The following is an 18,559-nucleotide window of genomic DNA, read 5'->3' as shown; positions in this document are numbered from 1 at the left end:
ATTTATCCACTTTTTGGCCTGCTAAAACCGCTAGCACCTCCTCCCTCTCGATGCTAATATGTTCAAGTATGTCACAGTCCCCTTGCCCGATTTCTATGTCTGCATCGTCTCTCTCCATAGTGAACACAGATGCAAAAGATTCATTTAAAACCCCGCCTACATCATCTGGCTCTACGCACAGATTGCCACTTTGGTCCCTAATGGGCCCTACCCTTTCCCTGGTTATCCTCTTGGCCTTAATATACTTATAAAACATCTTAGGATTTTCCTTTATTTTGCTCACCAGTGTTATTTCATGGCCCCTCCTCTCCCTCCAAATTTCATTTTTAAGTATGCCCCTGCACTTTTTATACTCCTCTAGGGCTTCTTCCGTCTTTAGTCTTTTGTAACTGCCAAAAGCCCCCCTTTTATTTCTAATGTATTTTTGTATATCCCTTGTCATCCAAGGTTCCCTTTGCTTGTTGGTCCCCCCCCCTTGACCTTTACAGGAACATGCTGGCGTTGTACTCTCTCTATTTTCCTTCTGAAAGTCTCCCACTGTTTTGATGTGGATTTTCCTATAAGTAGCTGCACCCAGTCCACTTTGGCCAGATCCTGCCTTATCATATTAAAATCGGCCTTCCCCCAATTTAGAACCCTTATTTCCGGGCAGTCTTTGTCTTTTTCCATGACCACCTTAAATCTCACCGAATTATGGTCACTGTCGCCAAAATGCTCTCCTACTGACACTTCCACCACTTGCCCGGCTACATTCCCCAGAATTAGGTCCAGTATCGCCCCCTCTCTTGTAGGACTTTCTACATGTTGGCTCAAAAAGCTCTCCTGGATGCACTTAAAAATTCTGCACCCTCTAAGCCTTTCACACTCTGACTATCCCAATTAATATTGGGGAAGTTGAAATCCCCCACTATTATTACCCTATTATTATCGCACTTTTCTGAGATTTTGCTACATATCTGTTCCTCTATCTCCCCCTGACTGTTTGGGGGCCTATAGTACACTCCCAGTAAAGTGCTTGCCCCCTTTTTGTTTTTAAGTTGTACCCATATGGCCTCATTAGAGGAAGCCGCTAATATATCATCCCTCCTTACAGCAGTAATTGACTCCTTAATTAATATTGCAACACCCCCTCCCCTTTTACACCCCCCTCTGTCTCGCCTGAAGATTCTATACCCCGGAATATTGAGCAGCCAGTCCTGACCCTCCCTCAACCGTGTCTCCGTGATGGCAACAATATCGTACTCCCATGTGTTCAACAACAACTTCAGTTCATCCACCTTATTAGCAAGACTCCTTGCATTAAAATAAATGCCTTCCAGCCCTGTCATATTCCCTTTTGCTTTCATATATTTGCTCTGCCTTGTTTTTTCCTCTGTATTTGGCTGTAAATCACCCCCTGCTATAGCTCCACTCTGTACCCCATCCCCCTGCCAAGTTAGTTTAAACCCCCCCCCCCCCCCAGCAGTGCTAGCAAACCTCCCCACAAGGATATTGGTTCCCCTCTGGTTCAGGTGTAATCCCGAAAGTTTGTCATCTCTCTACGGTAGGCATACATAAGGGGTCCGAACGCCCCACATTATTCTGGCAGCCTATCCTGTCCTTCCTTCCTGTGATTTTACTTGTAGAAACCCCCTTGTGTGTTTTCACTGGACCAGTGGCCATCTCACAGAAAAAGGGGGCTCCCAGCCAGTCAACGCAGAACCACAGCGCCATGGTAGATGTCGTTTGTTCGCTGAACAATAACCTTATCATTCCCAAGATAAGCCACCCCATCGTTATCCTATACCACCACCAGGCATAAGGAGTCCAGTCCATTTAGCAATCTCGGCACTAGCTTGTGCTAACTAGCAGGGTCTCTCTTTCTCTCCCTCTGACCCTCTGTCTGTCTCCAGCCCCCTTTCGGTCTGTCCTATTGTTAGCCGTGGGCACAAGGGTCGGAGCGGGGTTAAAGCTACATCATACGTGACGTTGATGTGGAGGTGGTGGCTTTGTGACAGTGGCTCAGTGTAACTTACCTGATTATCGAAATTTGGTGATGGTGTGCAGCTGTCGGACGGGAATGTTTGAAATCATTTTGCACTGTCCTCCTTCAGAGGCAGGAGGGCCTATAAAAGGGACTGGATATCCCCTCGTGAAGCTCCTCCAGTCCCGAAACCAGCGGTTCCCAAAGAGCAGCTGTGTCTCGCAACCAGCCTATCTCCTCTGTGCGTGGTAGGGTAAATAAAAGATTCTGAGTTCTGTTGGGATGTCGAACGAGGGCTCCAGTAATCTTACCAGAAAAGGGAGATAATCGGAACTCTAGAGTCAAGGGTTGAGTTCCGAGGAAGGTTGGAGTCGTATAGTAGTGAGAGTTCACGGTTAAGTCGATAAACTGGATCGTCGAAAGGTCGAGATCCCTGGAATGGTGGCAGTAAATAGGTTACACCCGCACATCTGTAAGAAAGATATAGGTAAAATAGCAACCCGAAGAATCGATTAGTCCTTCGAAATCCGGTCGTGATCAAATATAGGGGAGAAAAGACAAGTCAATACTCGTTATTATTTCCTTTTAATCATAATGTCCCCAAGAGATGGGGAAATCTCTTCCCCGGGCTCTATCACTGGCTTGATCTGGCTCCAGTGTTTCCATATTTCATTCAATTTTTCCTGTAGGCAAACGAGGTTCCTGTACTTAGGAGGATCTGGAAGGGCCCATCCCACCGTAGCTCAAAGGTACCTCGAACCGGTCGCTGAACCACCAGTCACTGTCCTACCCGAGGGGGCGCTTCCCAAATTCCCCTTTGTCTCTTGGCATCATCTGCCTCCTGTAAGTGTTGAACCTGAAAGTGTTTGGCCTGATTGTCCTCACTGATCAGGCATAGATATGTCTGGAGAGTTGTCTGGAATTGGGAAGTGTCCCCCGTACCCTGAGGGGGTGCGTCTTAGAGTCATAGAGTCATAGACTCATAGAGTTTTACAGCACAGAAAGAGGCCCTTCGGCCCATCGTGTCTGCACCGCTCATCCATCCCTGTCCAGTCTAATCCCATTTTCCAGCATTTGGTCCATAGCCTTGTATGCAATGGCATTTCAAGTGCTCATCCAAATGCTTCTTGAATGTTGTGAGGGTTCCTGCCTCCACCACCCTTTCAGGCATTGAGTTCCACATTCCAACCACCCTCTGGGTGAAAAAGTTCCTCCTCAAATCCCCTCTAAATCTCCTGCCCCTTACCCTGAATCTATGCCCCCTTGTTATTGACCCCCCCACTAAGGGGAAAAGTTCCGCTTTATCTACCCTATCTATGCCCCTCATTATTTTGTACACCTCAATCAGGTCCCCCCTCAGCCTTCTCTGCTCCAAGGAAAACAACTCCAGCCTGTCCAGCCTCTCTTCATAGCTGAGGCGCTCCATCCCAGGTAACATCCTGGTGAATCTTCTCTGCACCCTCTCCAAAGCAATCACATCCTTCCTATAGTGAGGCGACCAGAACTGCACACAGTACTCCAGCTGTGGCCTCACCAGCGTTTTGTACAGCTCCATCATAACCTCCCTGCTCTTATATTCTATGCCTCGGCTAATGAAGGCAAGTATCCCATATGCCTTTTTAACCACCTTATCTACCTGCTCTGCTGCCTTCAGGGATCTATGTACATGTACACCAAGGTCCCTCTGACCCTCTGTACTTCCTAGGGTCCTACCACTCATTGTGTATTCCCTTGCCTTATTTGTCCGTCCAAAATGCATCACCTCGCACTTTTCAGGGTTAAATTCCATTTTCCACTTTTCCGCCCATCTGATCAACCCGTTTATATCGTCCTGTAGCCGGAGGCTTTCCTCCTCGCAATTTACCACCCCACCAATTTTCGTGTCATCTGCGAACTTACTGATCATACCTTTTACATTCTCATCCAAATCATTTATGTAGATCACAAACAATAAGGGACCCAGCACCGATCCCTGAGGTACCCCACTGGACACAGGCTTCCAGTCACAAAAGCAACCTTCGACCATCACCCTCTGCCTCCTGCCACTCAGCCAGTTTAGGATCCAACGCGCCAAGGCACCCTGGATCCCATGGGCTCTTACCCTCTTGACCAGTCTCCTATGCGGGACTTTGTCAAAAGCTTTACTGAAGTCCATGTAAACCACATCCACAGCATTTCCCTCATGCACCCCACTAGTCACCCCCTCGAAAAATTCGATCAGATTTGTTAGACATGATTTACCCTTGACAAAGCCATGCTGACTATCCCTGATTAATCCTTGCCTCTCCAAGTGGAGATTAATTTTGTCCCTCAGAATTTTTTCCAATAATTTCCCTACCACAGATGTTAGGCTTACTGGCCTGTAATTCCCTGGTTTATCCCTGCTACAATTCTTGAATAATGGTACTCCGTTAGCTGTTCTCCAGTCCTCTGGTACATCCCCTGTGGCCAGAGAGGTTCTGAAAATTAGTGTCGGAGCCCCTGCAATCTCCTCCCTTGCCTCCCACAGCAGCCTGGGATACATCTCGTCCGGGCCTGGGGAGTTATCCACTTTTTGGCCCGCTAAAACCGTTAGCACCTCCTCCCTCTCGATGCTAATATGTTCGAGTATGTCACAGTCCCCTTGCCCGATTTCTATGTCTGCATCGTCTTTCTCCATAGTGAACACAGATGCAAAAAATTCATTTAAAACCCCGCCTACATCCTCTGGCTCTACACACAGATTGCCACTTTGGTCCCTAATGGGCCCTACCCTTTCCCTGGTTATCCTCTTGCCCTTAATATACTTATAAAACATCTTAGGATTTTCCTTTATTTTGCTCACCAGTGTTATTTCATGGCCCCTCCTCGCCCTCCTAATTTCTTTTTTAAGTATGCCCCTGCACTTTTTATACTCCTCTAGGGCTTCTTCTGTCTTTAGTCTTTTGTAACTGCCAAAAGCCCCCCTTTTATTTCTAATGCATTTTTGTATATCCCTTGTCATTCAAGGTTCCCTTTGCTTGTTGGTCCCACCCTTGACCTTTACAGGAACATGTTGGCGTTGTACTCTCTCTATTTCCCTTCTGAAAGTCTCCCACTGTTTTGATGTGGATTTTCCTATAAGCAGCTGCTCCCAGTCCACTTTGGCCAGATCCTGCCTTATCATATTAAAATCGGCCTTCCCCCAATTTAGAACCCTTATTTCCGGACCGTCTTTGTCTTTTTCCATGACCACCTTAAATCTCACCGAATTATGGTCACTGTCGCCAAAATGCTCTCCTACTGACACTTCCACCACTTGCCCGGCTACATTCCCCAGAAGTAGGTCCAGTACCGCCCCCTCTCTTGTAGGACTTTCTACATGTTGGCTCAAAAAGCTCTCCTGGATGCACTTTAGGAATTCTGCACCCTCTAAGCCTTTCACACTCTGACTGTCCCAATTTATATTGGGGAAGTTGAAATCCCCCACTATTATTACCCTATTATTTTCGCACTTCTCTGAGATTTGCCTACATATCTGTTCCTCTATCTCCCCCTGAATGTTTGGGGGCCTATAGTACACTCCCAGCAAAGTGCTTGCCCCCTTTTTGTTTTTAAGTTCTACCCATATGGCCTCATTAGAGGAACCCGCTAATATATCATCCCTCCTTACAGCAGTAATTGACTCCTTAATTAATATTGCAACACCCCCTCCCCTTTTACACCCCCCTCTGTCTCGCCTGAAGATTCTATACCCCGGAATATTGAGCTGCCAGTCCTGACCCTCCCTCAACCATGTCTCCGTGATAGCAACAATATCGTACACCCATGTGTTCAGCAACAACTTCAGTTCATCCACCTTATTTGCAAGACTCCTTGCATTAAAATAAATGCCTTCCAGCCCTGCCATATTCTCTTTTGCCTTCACATATTTGCTCTGCCTTCCCAGCTGACTTGTTTTTCCCTCTGTATTTGGCCGTAAATCACCCCCTACTATAGCTCCACTCTGTACCCCAACCCCCTGCCAAGTTAGTTTAAACCCTCCCCAGCAGTGCTAGCAAACCTTCCCGCAAGGATATTGGTTCCCCCCTGGTTAAGGTGTAAACCGTCCGACTTGTACAAGTCCCACCTTTCCCAGAAGCAGACCCAGTGATCCAGGAAACTAAAGCCCTCCCCCCTGCACCATCCCTTTAGCCACGCATTCATCTGTTCTATCTTCCTATTCCTATACTTACTAGAACGTGGCACCGGGAGTAATCCAGAGATTACAACCTTTGAGGTCCTGCTCCTTAATCCTTCACCTAGCTCCATAAATTCTTGCTGCAGGACCTCATCCCTCTTTTTACCTATGTCGTTGGTACCAATGTGGACCACGACCACTGGCTGTTCTCCCTCCCCCTCCAGAATGCCCTGCAGCTGCTCAGTGACATCCTTGACCCTGGCACCAGGGAGGCAACAAACCATCCTGGATTCACGTCTACGGCCACAGAAACGCCTATCTGTTCCCCTTACTATAGAATCCCCTACCACTATTGCTCTCCCACTCTTTTTCCCCCCTTCCTGGGCAGCAGGAGCACCCCCAGTGCCAGGAAGTTGGCCGCTGCTGCCTTCCCCTGGTGAGTCATCACCCTCAACAGTATCCAAAGCGGTATACTTGTTTGAAAGGGGGATGTCCGCAGGGGTTCCCTGCACTACCTGCCTGCCTTTGTTGCTCCGCCTGATGGTCACCCCCTGTGCTGCCCTACCCTGAGGCGTGCACAACTCGCTAAACGTGTTATCCACGAGCCTTTCAGCATCGCGCATGCTCCAAAATTCTTCCACCCGCAGCTCGAGTGCCGCAATGTGGTCTACAAGTAGCTGCAGCTGGATGCATTTCCCGCACACATGGTCATCAGGGACACTGGCAGCATCCCTGACTTCCCACATAGAGCAGGAGGAGCAGAGCACGGGTCTGAACTCTCCTGCCATGACTTACCCCTTTAATTACTTTAAAAATTGATTCAATACCCCAGTTACAGGTATGCTCTAGGGCGCTTTATTTACCAACTATCCCCACTACACCACAGAAATTTAACACCACAGAATTCAAGCTTGTATTGAAAAAAGAGAAATACTCACCAACCAATCACCTACCTGCTCCCTGGTGAAGTCACACACTGATTACTTTTTACCTCTCTCCCCGCTGCTGAGTTGGTATGCCTCGCCTCTCTCCGGTTTTTATACCAGTCTCACCACGCTGCTCCCGACTGGTCTCAGGCCTCGCCTCTCTCCGGTTTTTACACCGGTCTCACCACGCTGCTCCCGACTGGTCTCGGGCCTCGCCTCTCTCCAGTTTTTATACCGGTCTCACCACACTGCTCCCGACTGGTCTCGGGCCTCGCTGGTCGCCGGGTTTTCTCCCGAGCTCCTCCTCGCTGCTCCCGCTGGTCCCAACTGGTCTCGGGCCTCGCCTCTCTCCGGTTTTTATACCGGTCTCACCACACTATGGTGTCTTGGGGTAACACCATAGCTCGTCCAGGCATTAGTTCGAAAGGGGTTAAGCCAGTGCCTGTGGCTGGCGTGGCTCGTATGCCCCAAAGAATGGTGGGGAGGACTGCATGCCACCCTTCTCCGGTCTGTAAAATGGCCTTAGTCACAGACTGTTTTACAGTACGGCTCATCCGTTGCACCATTCCTGAGAATTGTGGATGGTAAGGGATGTGGAACCGTTGTCAAAACCCCAGGAGGGCTAAAGCCTGTTTCATGGCCTTGCCGGTGAAGTGTGTTCCCTGGTCAGAATCTATCTGGTAAGGCACCCCCCAACGGGGAATGACTTCCATCGCTAGGATTTTTGCAGCTACTTCGGCTGTATTCTTCCTAGTGGGGAAGGCCTCGACCCAAAAGGTAAAAGGTCGATGACTACAAAGACATGGTTAAACCCGCCGCTGTGGGGTAGGGGTCCTGCGAAATCCATTTGTAAGTGCGTCCAGCTTCACCTGAGCCGCCGGACATGCCACATATATACTCGAATGTTACGCCCGATTCCTGTTTGGAGGCAAGGTAGACATAGTCGCCCATACTCGTGGATCTCTCTGGCCATGCTGGGCCACCACCAGCTGGCAGCTATAATGTAATATAACTTATACCCTCCCAAATGCGCAGGCTCATGGTAAGATTGTATCAGGGCACGTCGAATCGATGTAGGAACCACGTACTCGGTCGTGTGATGACAAAACACACTAGGGTCTTTGTACGCTCCTTCATGCACCCAACACTGTATATTCTCAGCGGACTCGGAAAAGTATCCGGTTAGGAGCATATCATTCATTAAATCGTCGGCCGGTGAAGCCTCTTTGGTTCGTAATACTTCCTTGGGACTAAGGGCCATCACATGGAGAGCCAACACGGCCCGTCAGGCGCGCAAATCAGTGGCTCGGTTACCCTGGATTTCTGGGGTCTCCCCTGCCTGCTGGGCGTGAATCTTGACTACCGCCCCCAGCGTGGGGCCGTCCGCTGCCCGAAGGAGTTCGACGATCGTGGAAGCATGTTAAATAGTGTTGCCTAAAGTAGTCAAATATCTCCGCCGCTGCCACAGGCGCTGGTGGTCGTGGATGACCGAATAGGCATATTTGCTGCCTTTATAGATATTGGCGGTTGTTCCTTCTGCCAATTGAATTGTCTAGTGAGGGCGGTGATTTCAGCCAGCTGGGCTCCTCCCATCCCCAGGGCCGCTTGGGTGAGGGTCTGTCCTGACGGACCTACTACTGCCCATCCGGTGACCCGTCGACCTTCGGGGTAATAGCTGGACCCATTCCCGTATATCTCTAGGCAGGTCTCGGCTATGGGTCGCTGACTATCGATATGAAAGATAGTGGTGCAATCATGGGGGGTCCCTTCGTCGATTAGGAAGGATGCTGGGTTCGCTCGAGGCTCGGTTAGCACCTCGATCCGAACCTCCCTACCTAATATACAAGCCTCCCATCTCGCACATTTCTGGTTGGAAACAGTATTCAGGCTACCTGCAAGCAGTGTCATGAGGCTCTGGCGGTTGTAAAGGATTACCTTCCCGGGACCTACCATAGACTCTATTGCTTCTACCGCCCAGGCTGCACAATCAGTGGCCGCCAGATATGAGGCCTGTCCCATCATGGAGGATGGTATCGGGCAGGAGTAATATCCTATCGGTCGTATTCATTCGTTCCGGGATTGTCCCACTGCCGCATTATACGGAATGGTTTAGCTGGGTCCGGGAGACCCAGGGCAGGTGCGTTGGCCAAACTGATTTTGACCATCTCAAAGCTTTCAATTGCCTCTGGTGTCCAATTCAGCCTTGCCTCTCCCTGGAGCCCTCCCTTTAGGAGGCCGTTTACAGGGCTTGCCAATTAGGTGAAGTCGGCTAGGTAGGTACGTCAATAGTTAAACAATCCCATCACGCTTCGCAGGACAGAGACGGTGATGGGTCGCGGCATCTGCAAGAGTGCTGGAAAACTTTTGGGGGTCACGGTCCCACCCTCAGGGGAGATGATCTGAACAAGTTAGGAACCCGAGGAATCCCAATTTGAGCTTCAATCAGATTCAGTTTGAACCCCCTAGAACTAAAGCCATATCAGAGATACATCAGGGCGTCCAGATGAGCTGAGGGCGAGGGGCTACGAATGAGAATGTCATCTATATATTGAATACAGGCAGAATCTTGCTTTCGGGTATGTGCTAATGCCTGCATGGGGAGCCTTCTCCAGGCTCTCGTGAAAAATAGTAGGGGCATTGTGAAATCCCTGAGGTAACCAGGTCCAAATACACTGGGTGGACTCGACAGTGAAAGCGAAACGCTCTTCGGACCCAGGATTCAAAGGACATGTCCAAAATCCATTTTGGATGTCCAGTGCCGTGAATATGGACAGGGCTGGGTGGAGGCAGTTTAGAATAGTGGCGGGATTCACCACTAAGTCATGGAGCTTGAGAGTGACCCGATTCAGAGCCGTATAATCAATGATCATTCTCCAGGATCCATCTGGTTTCAGCACTCGCCATACCAGCGAGTTGGTACGGGAACAGGTCTTTGTCACAAACCGGTTTCTAATAAGTCTACTACTATGGACTCGATGGCCCGTTGGGCTTCTGCTCGGAGGGGGTATTGCTGGTGGGCCTCGTGGTAGGGACCGTGGACCTTAATTGGGTCCATATCCGCTCTACCACAGTCTAATTTGTGGGTGGCCCATGTGAGATGTTAAGTCTCAGAAACACTCACCCATGGTCCTTCCTCGGCCCATGTGAGAGGGTAAGTCTCACAAACTCTGCCCCAGAGTCCTTCCTCGGCCCATGTGAGAGGGTAAGTCTCACAACCTCTCCACCATGGTCTTTCCTCCGCCCATGTGAGAGGGTAAGTCTCACAAAATCTCCCCCATGGTCCTTCCTCCGCACATGTAAGAGAGCAAATCTCACAAACTCTCCCGCATGTTCCTTCCTGCGCCGATGCATGCTTTAGCAGGCGGAGGGCTTTTGCTCTACATTGTCGGGATTTATATTCCTGGAATGGAAATCTCCACCCTTGGGTCCCCCCACTTCCAATAGATGAGCCCTTAGGACAAAGTTTGCCTCTATCTGATGGAGGATGTCCATGCCTAAGAGCTGTCCCTCACTGTTGGGACCTACCCACAGGGTAACCCAACAGGTATGACCTCCTGGCGACAGTTGCAGGGGAAGTGGAACACTCCGATGGAGGACCACACTTTCTCCACTAACCTGAATGCTTTGATCTAAGGTGGGAAATCCTGTGTCGGTTATCGACACCGAGGCTCCCGTGTCTAAAAGGACACAGTGCTGCCGGCCTCCTAACAGTATATTTAGACACGGGCGTGTGGACCCCGGCTCCAAGACCAGGGAGACCGGCTCGTCCTGGTAGCTGACGAGGAGGGCTCGGTGCGCCTCCAACTCTTGGATTGACAAGCCTCTCTTGGTTGGTCCTTGAGGGCCTGAAGCGGGTCGGTCGGTATCAGCCCCGGTTACAGCCGGCCTGTTGATGCCCTGTCCGTCCACAATTGGTGCACTTCACTCCCGGCTGGGTGCAATCCTTAACCAAGTGGCCTGGTGCGTTACAACTGTAGCAGAGTTGAGCCTCTTGTATGACTGCTATAGGCTCTGTTATAATGCCCATGGTCGCTTTCGTGGACCAGGGCAGAGAAGTTGGGGTGGGACCTTGACGGGTGGCATAAAGATCCGCCTGCTGGAGCCCAAAATGTCGACCAGCCCACTCCCGGATTCCAGCTTCTGTGACCTGAGGGTTGGCCCCCATTCGGAGGGCGGTTTGGTAGGGCCTTTCCAGTCCCCGGATAGATTATCTATAATCCGTGGCACATCGTGATTAGCAGGAATGTCATTTGTCTGGCCCCAGTGTACATACTGCTCAATTAATAGAACAATGTACATCGGGGTCTTCTCCGGGACTCTGGCACAGGACGGTGAGCCCCATCCAGGTAGCGGTGCCATTGCCCAGTGCGGTCTGAACCCAAGTTTTCAAACCATCGAATTGGATCTTAAACTCCACCGCCATGGCTGGGGATTTTAGGACATGCTGTCACAACGCCCGATAAAACAAAGAGGGATATTTCACCTCGATATTATATTTTATGTCTTGTATGGACAAATTAAAGTGCCGAGCAGCGCTTCGTATTCTTGCCCATATTTCGACGTTAGGGTTGTGTCATTTGAGTTCGGGAATGAGAAGGATGACGCTGGATCTCTCCTGGGGCGTAAAAGCCTGTGCCTCGCCCATCGTACCCTGTCCACCTATCTCTGGGTTTTGTGCCCCTACTGCCTGGTTAACTCGGACGGGGGCCACGGGATTGGATTTTTCAGCACCAGACGGAAGCGGTAAAGGGGGGCGTAGATACGAGTGTATTCGGGGGGGCACGTGGGTTGGGTGGTCTCGACTCGTTGAACCTCTATGGTCCCCGAACGGGGCCGAGATTTAAGTTCGACGTATCTCGAGTCTCTTTTTGTAGAGCCTCGACAATGTCACCCCAGCTACCTAAGTCGTCTAGATTCTCAGTCTCTGCTGGCCTGATATTCAGGAGAGTACTGACTTCGACTTTAGCCTCCTGCCCATGTCTGAAAAATCCTTGTAATGAGGCCGGTCTGCCCCCCTTGTCCCCAATTATGGGTCCCATCTGATCCATCCAATTAGCACACAAAACCGCTCCATAATTAGCTTGATAGCAAAATACTGCAGATGATGGATATCCGAAATAAAACAGAAACTGCTGGAAAAACTCAGCAGGCCATGCAACATCGGTGGAGAGAAAATACAGTCAACGTTTCGGGTGATCCCTTTGTCATAATTAGATTGTTTGACATCCTTTTGTTCCGCCCACCACTTTATTTGGTCAACTACTGGGCTTGTTCCTTTCCACCCCTTTTCAATCATCTCACTTTGAAATTTCAAATTAACTTCTCGGACCCGTTGAATGACAGTGACACTGGTGGCCAAAGCCAGAACGCCCGGTGAAAGAGGTCTCTCCTCTTCACCCATGTGACCCGTATTAATTGTTACCTATATTCTTATATTCTATCTTATCCTTTATCGGCACAAATGTATCACCTTATGCTCTAAATCAGAATTATACATTTATGTCTAATCAAATCCGTCAGTCCGTGGTCAAAGGAGGAATAATTTACTATGTGGGTAATTTAATACTGACTGGCTCAAACATGGTTTTAAGCCCCGATGGCGGACGAGCGAGTCTGTGTTCCTCCTAGAAGCCTTACTCTGACGTCTTTCCTTAGGACAGGACGCGGTTCGCGCTTCAACCGTCAATTCCAGTGTCTTTTAACTCTTATGGTTCTTACCTGCAGTGTCCCACTTCTGACACCAACTGTTAGATTCGAAATTGGAGAAACCACAGACGGAGACAGAATTGAGGACAAGTTCAGCATTTATTAAAGCAATTAAAAGACTTATGCACAAGGGAGCGCCTCAGCTTCCTCAAGCGAGTGGTGCACTCTCAAAGGCCAATTAATTGGTTCATTCAAGTTATACAATACTATAAGCAATGCCCACCTACAACAGAATGGGGGCGTACACGTACAAACAGCATCACAACAATTACTCTTAATTGGTTTATGTGGTTGGTCACTCAACTCTCGGGCCCACCCCTTGAAATCAGGGGTGCCCATGCAAGGCACAGATGTTAGTGTTTCATCCTACTCACCTTATTCCTGCTGTTATCTCTTCCCCATTGCAGGCATAGTTTATTGCTTGAGAAAAAATATCTTATCCTGAACTGTCGAACAAGCAGGGTGCATACAAACCCACAGTGATTCATCTATTCTGCGATTAGTACAATGTTAGTTGTTAATTTGTACCCTTATTTCCTGTGAGGACCGACCGTGCTTAGACAATGGTTCTACTGAGGGCTGTGAACACACATTCCGAAGTTTAATTCGTGAAGTGGCGTCTCGCAGTCTGCAAATGTGCAGTTTTCCTTGCATTTTACGATTCTCTTATCACTTCTATTTGTCTTTGATGCTTGAAATTCGACCTTGCTTGCCTTTCTGCTATCTGTTCCCAGCAGCATGTTGTCAGTCTCTGTTCTCAGCATTAATTAAAACCCATCCTTGAATCTAAAAGCTATTTCTTACAATCCCGTTCTTTGAGAGGGTTAACATCTTCAAGTATCCCAGAATTCATTGGGAACAAGCTGGATCTTTCACTAGTTTCAGAATCGCAGCATAGTTATGTGGTAGCGTGGCCGTCCGGTCTAAGCCGCTAGATTCATGTTTCCAGCCTCTGTAAAGCCGCCGGTTTAAATCCCAACGTTGACAAATATTGCGGCTTTCATCAATTTCGCCGCTTTATCAACAACAATAAACCATGCAGTCAAGGCGGTTTGCTCTGTATTTTCTTCATGGGTCCCTATTAACCTTTCCCTTCAGTTGTTATTAAGATAGATTTGCAGAATTTCCTCTGGTCCATAATTGTCCTGAACCCAGCACCGAGCGCTGCCAACACCGTCACCCAACCAACTGAATTCAGCCGGTTCATTCACTCTTCTCCACACCTGCTGCGTCTCACTTATTCAGATATCCACCACTTTTACATTTTTGTTTCTTACATTTTTTACAATCTATCGACCGTGACCCCCTGTGCTGCCATTTTCGACCCACCATCCCTCCGCCGTTTCACCGTTCGCCCATCCAAACTTGCGGTGAAACAGCAGCTCCCATCTGCTCCTGTGCTCCAATCCGAATAACATAAAACGAATATTTTTTTCGTTCCAACCTATCCAGACAGTGAAAGTTTCATTCAGGCAAGGATAAGAGAAGGTCCATTCTGTATATACAGGTGATGAGCTGGGCTCTGTGTTCAGGATGAGGGTCACTTGTGATTTTCATTCCATTAGTCTGAGAACGTGTGATCAGGAGGGCAAAACTTTCCCTATTGTTCTCTCCTCTTATCATTATGGTAAATGTCAGGCTCAATGCGGCAGGAATAGTTCAAATGAGTGAGCGATAGAAGGAAGATCAAAATGTGTCGGCTAAGCTCTGAATTTTATTCCCACAATTGGCTGATTTCTCACATATTCTCGTTTGAAACGGTTATCTTTCTTTTTTCTACCGTTGTTTCTTTCTTTCTTCCCTCAGGCTCTCCTTCTCCGCTCTCACTGACTCGCTAGCACCGGTTCTCCCGATTTTATTTGTTGTCCTCTTGCACTGTTTCCCCTCAGGCTCGCACGCTTTTCTCAGACTTGCATTGCCTGAGCGCCTTTCTCCATCTCAGGACGACCCATAGCGCTTTAGAAACAATGAAAGCCCACGGACAACCTCAGGATGCTCCAGTTCTCCAGCTTCAACCCTAACCACATTAATGAAGCCATCACCTATGGACAAGCCCTGCAAATACACAGGATCTGCTCAGCCGAGGAGGAACGTGATGGACACCTACAGACGCTGAAAGACGCCCTCGTAAGAGCAGGATATGACGCTCGACTCGTCGATTGACAGTTCCGACAGGCCACAGCAAAAAATAGCACAGAACTCCTCAGAAGACAAACATGGGACACAACCAACAGAGTACCCTTCGTCGTCCAGTACTTCCCCAGAGCGGAGAAACTATGCCATGCACTTTGCAGCCTTCACCATGTCATCGATGACGATGAACACCTCGCTAAGTCCATCCCCACGCCTGCACTACTCACCTTCAAACAGCCACCTAAACTCAAACAGACCATCGTTCGCAGCAAATTACCCAGCTTTCAGGAGAACAGCGACCAAGACACCACACAACACTGCCACAGCAAACTCTGCAAGACATGCCAGAGCATCAACACAGATAACATCATCACATGTGAGGACACCACCCACCAGGTACATGGTACATACTCATGTGACTCGGCCAACATTGTCTACCTCATACGTTGCAGTAAAGGTTGCCCCGGTGCATGGTACATCGGCCAGACCATGCAGACACTGCGACAACGGATGGATGGACACCACGCAACAATCACCAGGCAGGAGTGTTTCCTACCAGTCGGGGAACACTTCAGCAGTCAAGGACATTCAGCCTCCGATCTTCGGGTAAGCATTCTCCAAGGCAGCCTTCGAGACACATGACAATGCAAAATCCTAGAGCAGAAACTGATAGACAAGTTCTGCACTCATGAGGACGGCCTCAACCGGGATCTTGGGTTCATCTTACGCTACATGTAACTCCACCTGACATAGGGTCATCCAGACTCGAGTCGCCATTGATTTGTCCTCTCTACACAGGTGCGGCTGGACCTGCTGTGATTTCTAGCAAAAAACAATGTTTATTTGTCTGTTTTTTGTTTTCCTTACAGACCCCAGCATCTGCAACATTTGACCCCTTGTGACCCCACCACATTGTTCTTTGATGTAATGTTTTCCTGACTGACCTGTTTGGACACCATTCACACCTTTGATTGCTGTGATTATCTCTCTGCCGAGGTGTGATAAATGGCAGTTAGAAAGATTACCTGTAATCATCTAGCATTATTCTCTGACTATATAAGCTGAGCCTTTATGCATCTCTCCACTTCACCTGATGAAGGATCAGCGCTCCGAAAGCTTGTGATTTCAAATAAAACTGTTGGACTATAACCTGGTGTTGTGTGACTTCTTACATATATTCAAGAAGGAGTTGGATATATTGCTTAAGGCTAAAGGGATCAAGGGTATTGGGGAGAAAGCAGGGACAGGGTACTGAATTTGGATGATCAACCATGATCACATTGAATGCCGGAGCAGGCTCGAGGGGCCGAATGGCCTACTCCTGCTCCTTTCTTCTATGTTTCTATGTTTATCGCTTTCACTTCTGATCATTATTTGCAATGCAATATGACATTGCAATTGCACCTCACTTCACATTGTAGCTGTCATTTGCAATTCAATTGCACATTGGAATTGAATATCACTGCAACATAATCGTAATTTGCAATGCAATAGCACATTGCAATGGAATATCAATTTGCAGTATAATTGACATTTGTAATGCAGTAGCACATTGCAATGTAGTATCACTTTGCAATATAACCGTCACTTGCAATGAAATAGGACTTTGCAAGGGAATATCACTTTGTAGTATGATCGTCATTTGCAATGCAATAGAACATGGCAATGGAATATCACTTTGCAATATAAAAGTCATTTGCAATGCAATCAAACATTGCAATGGAACATAACTTTTCAATGTAATAGTCATTGCAATGCAGTGGAACTTTGCAAAGGAATATCACTTTGCTATATAATAGCAATTTGCAATGTAATTTAAAAATAAAATGGAATATCGCTTTGCCTCCTGACCATCATTACAGTGCAATAGGACTTGGCAATTGAACCTCATTTTGCATTGTAGCAGACATTTGCAATGCAAATGCTCATTGACATGGAATATCACTTTGCAAAATAATAGTAATTTGCAATACAATAGAACATTGCAATGGAATATCACTTTGCAATATGACAGTCGTTTGCAATGCAAATTGATCGTCATTTGCAACAATGCAATGGAATATCACGTTCCAATATAATTGACATTTGCAATGCAATAGAAAATTGCAAGGAGTATCACTTTGCAATATAATCGTAATTTGCAATTCAAAAGAACTTTGGAATGAAATATCACTTTGCAATATAATAGTCATGGCAAAGCAATGGAACATAGCAACAGAATATTACTTTGTAATATACTAGTAACTGCAATGCAATGGAACATTGCACTGGAAAATCAGTTGGCATTATAATCGTCATTTGCAATGCAATAGAACATTGCAATGGAATATCGCTTTCTAATAAATCGTCATTTGCAATGCAATAGAACATTGCAGTGGAATATCACTTTGCAATATAATCGTCATTTGCAATGCAATAGCATATTGCAATGGAATATCACTTAGCAGTATAATAGTCATTTGTAATGAAGTATGACATTGCAATGGATTATTAACTTGCAACATAATAGTCATTTGCAAAACAATATCACATTATAATATAATATCAGTTTGCAATATGATTGTCAATTGCAATGCCGTAGAACATTACAATGGATTAGCGCTTTGCAAAATAATAGTTATCTGCAATGCAATAGCACATTGCAATGGAATATCACTATTCAATATAATTGTCATTTGAAATGCAGTAGAGCATTGCAATGTAATTTTAACTTGCAATATTATATTAATTGGCAATGCAATAGGACGTTGCAATGAAATATCACTTTGCAACATAGTAGACATTTGCAATGCAACAGAACATTTTAATGGATTATCACGGCACTATCATTGTCATTTGCACTGCAATAGACCATTGCAATGGAAGATCACTTTGCAATATAAACGTCATTTGCGATGCAATCAAACATAGCAATGGAATATAAATTTGCAATGTAATTGTCATTGCAATGCAATGGAACATTGCAATGCAATATCAGTTTGCAATATAATACTCATTTGCAATTTAAGAGAAAATTACAATTTAATACCGCTTTGAATTCTGATCGTCATTTGCAATGCAATAGGACTTTGCAAATGAACCTCACTTTGCATTGTAGCAGTCATTTCCAATGCAATTGCACATTGCAATGGAATATCACTGCAATATGATCGTCATTTGCAATGCAATAGAACATTGCAGTGGAATATCAATTTGCAAGGTAACAGTAATTTGCAATGCAATGGCACATTGCAATGGAATATCACTTTGCAATAGAATTGATATTTGCAATGCAATAGAACATTGCACTGGAGTCTCACTGCAATATATTCGTCATTTGCAATGCAATAGAAGTTTGGAATGAAGTATTGCAATATAATAGACATTGCAATGCAATGGAACATTGCAATGGAATATTAATTTGCAATATACTAGTCATTGCAATGCAATGGAACACTGCACTGGAATATCGGTTTGAATTATAATAGTTATTAACAATGCAATAGAACATTGCAATGGAATATCACTTTGGAATATGATCGTCATTTGCAATGCAGTAGAATATTGCAATGGAACATCATTTTGCAATATAATCGTCATTTGCAATGCAATAGCACACTGCAATGGAATATCAGTTTGCAGTATAATAGTCATTAGCAATGCAATATGACATTGCAATGGACTAGTAACTTGCAATATAATAGTCCTTTGCAG

This window comes from Somniosus microcephalus, unplaced genomic scaffold, assembly GCF_052327205.1.
Source record: "Somniosus microcephalus isolate GS21.2 unplaced genomic scaffold, FLI_Smic_1.0 unresolved_chr6, whole genome shotgun sequence".
Lineage (NCBI taxonomy): Eukaryota > Metazoa > Chordata > Chondrichthyes > Squaliformes > Somniosidae > Somniosus > Somniosus microcephalus.
This window is presented reverse-complemented; position numbering follows the sequence as displayed.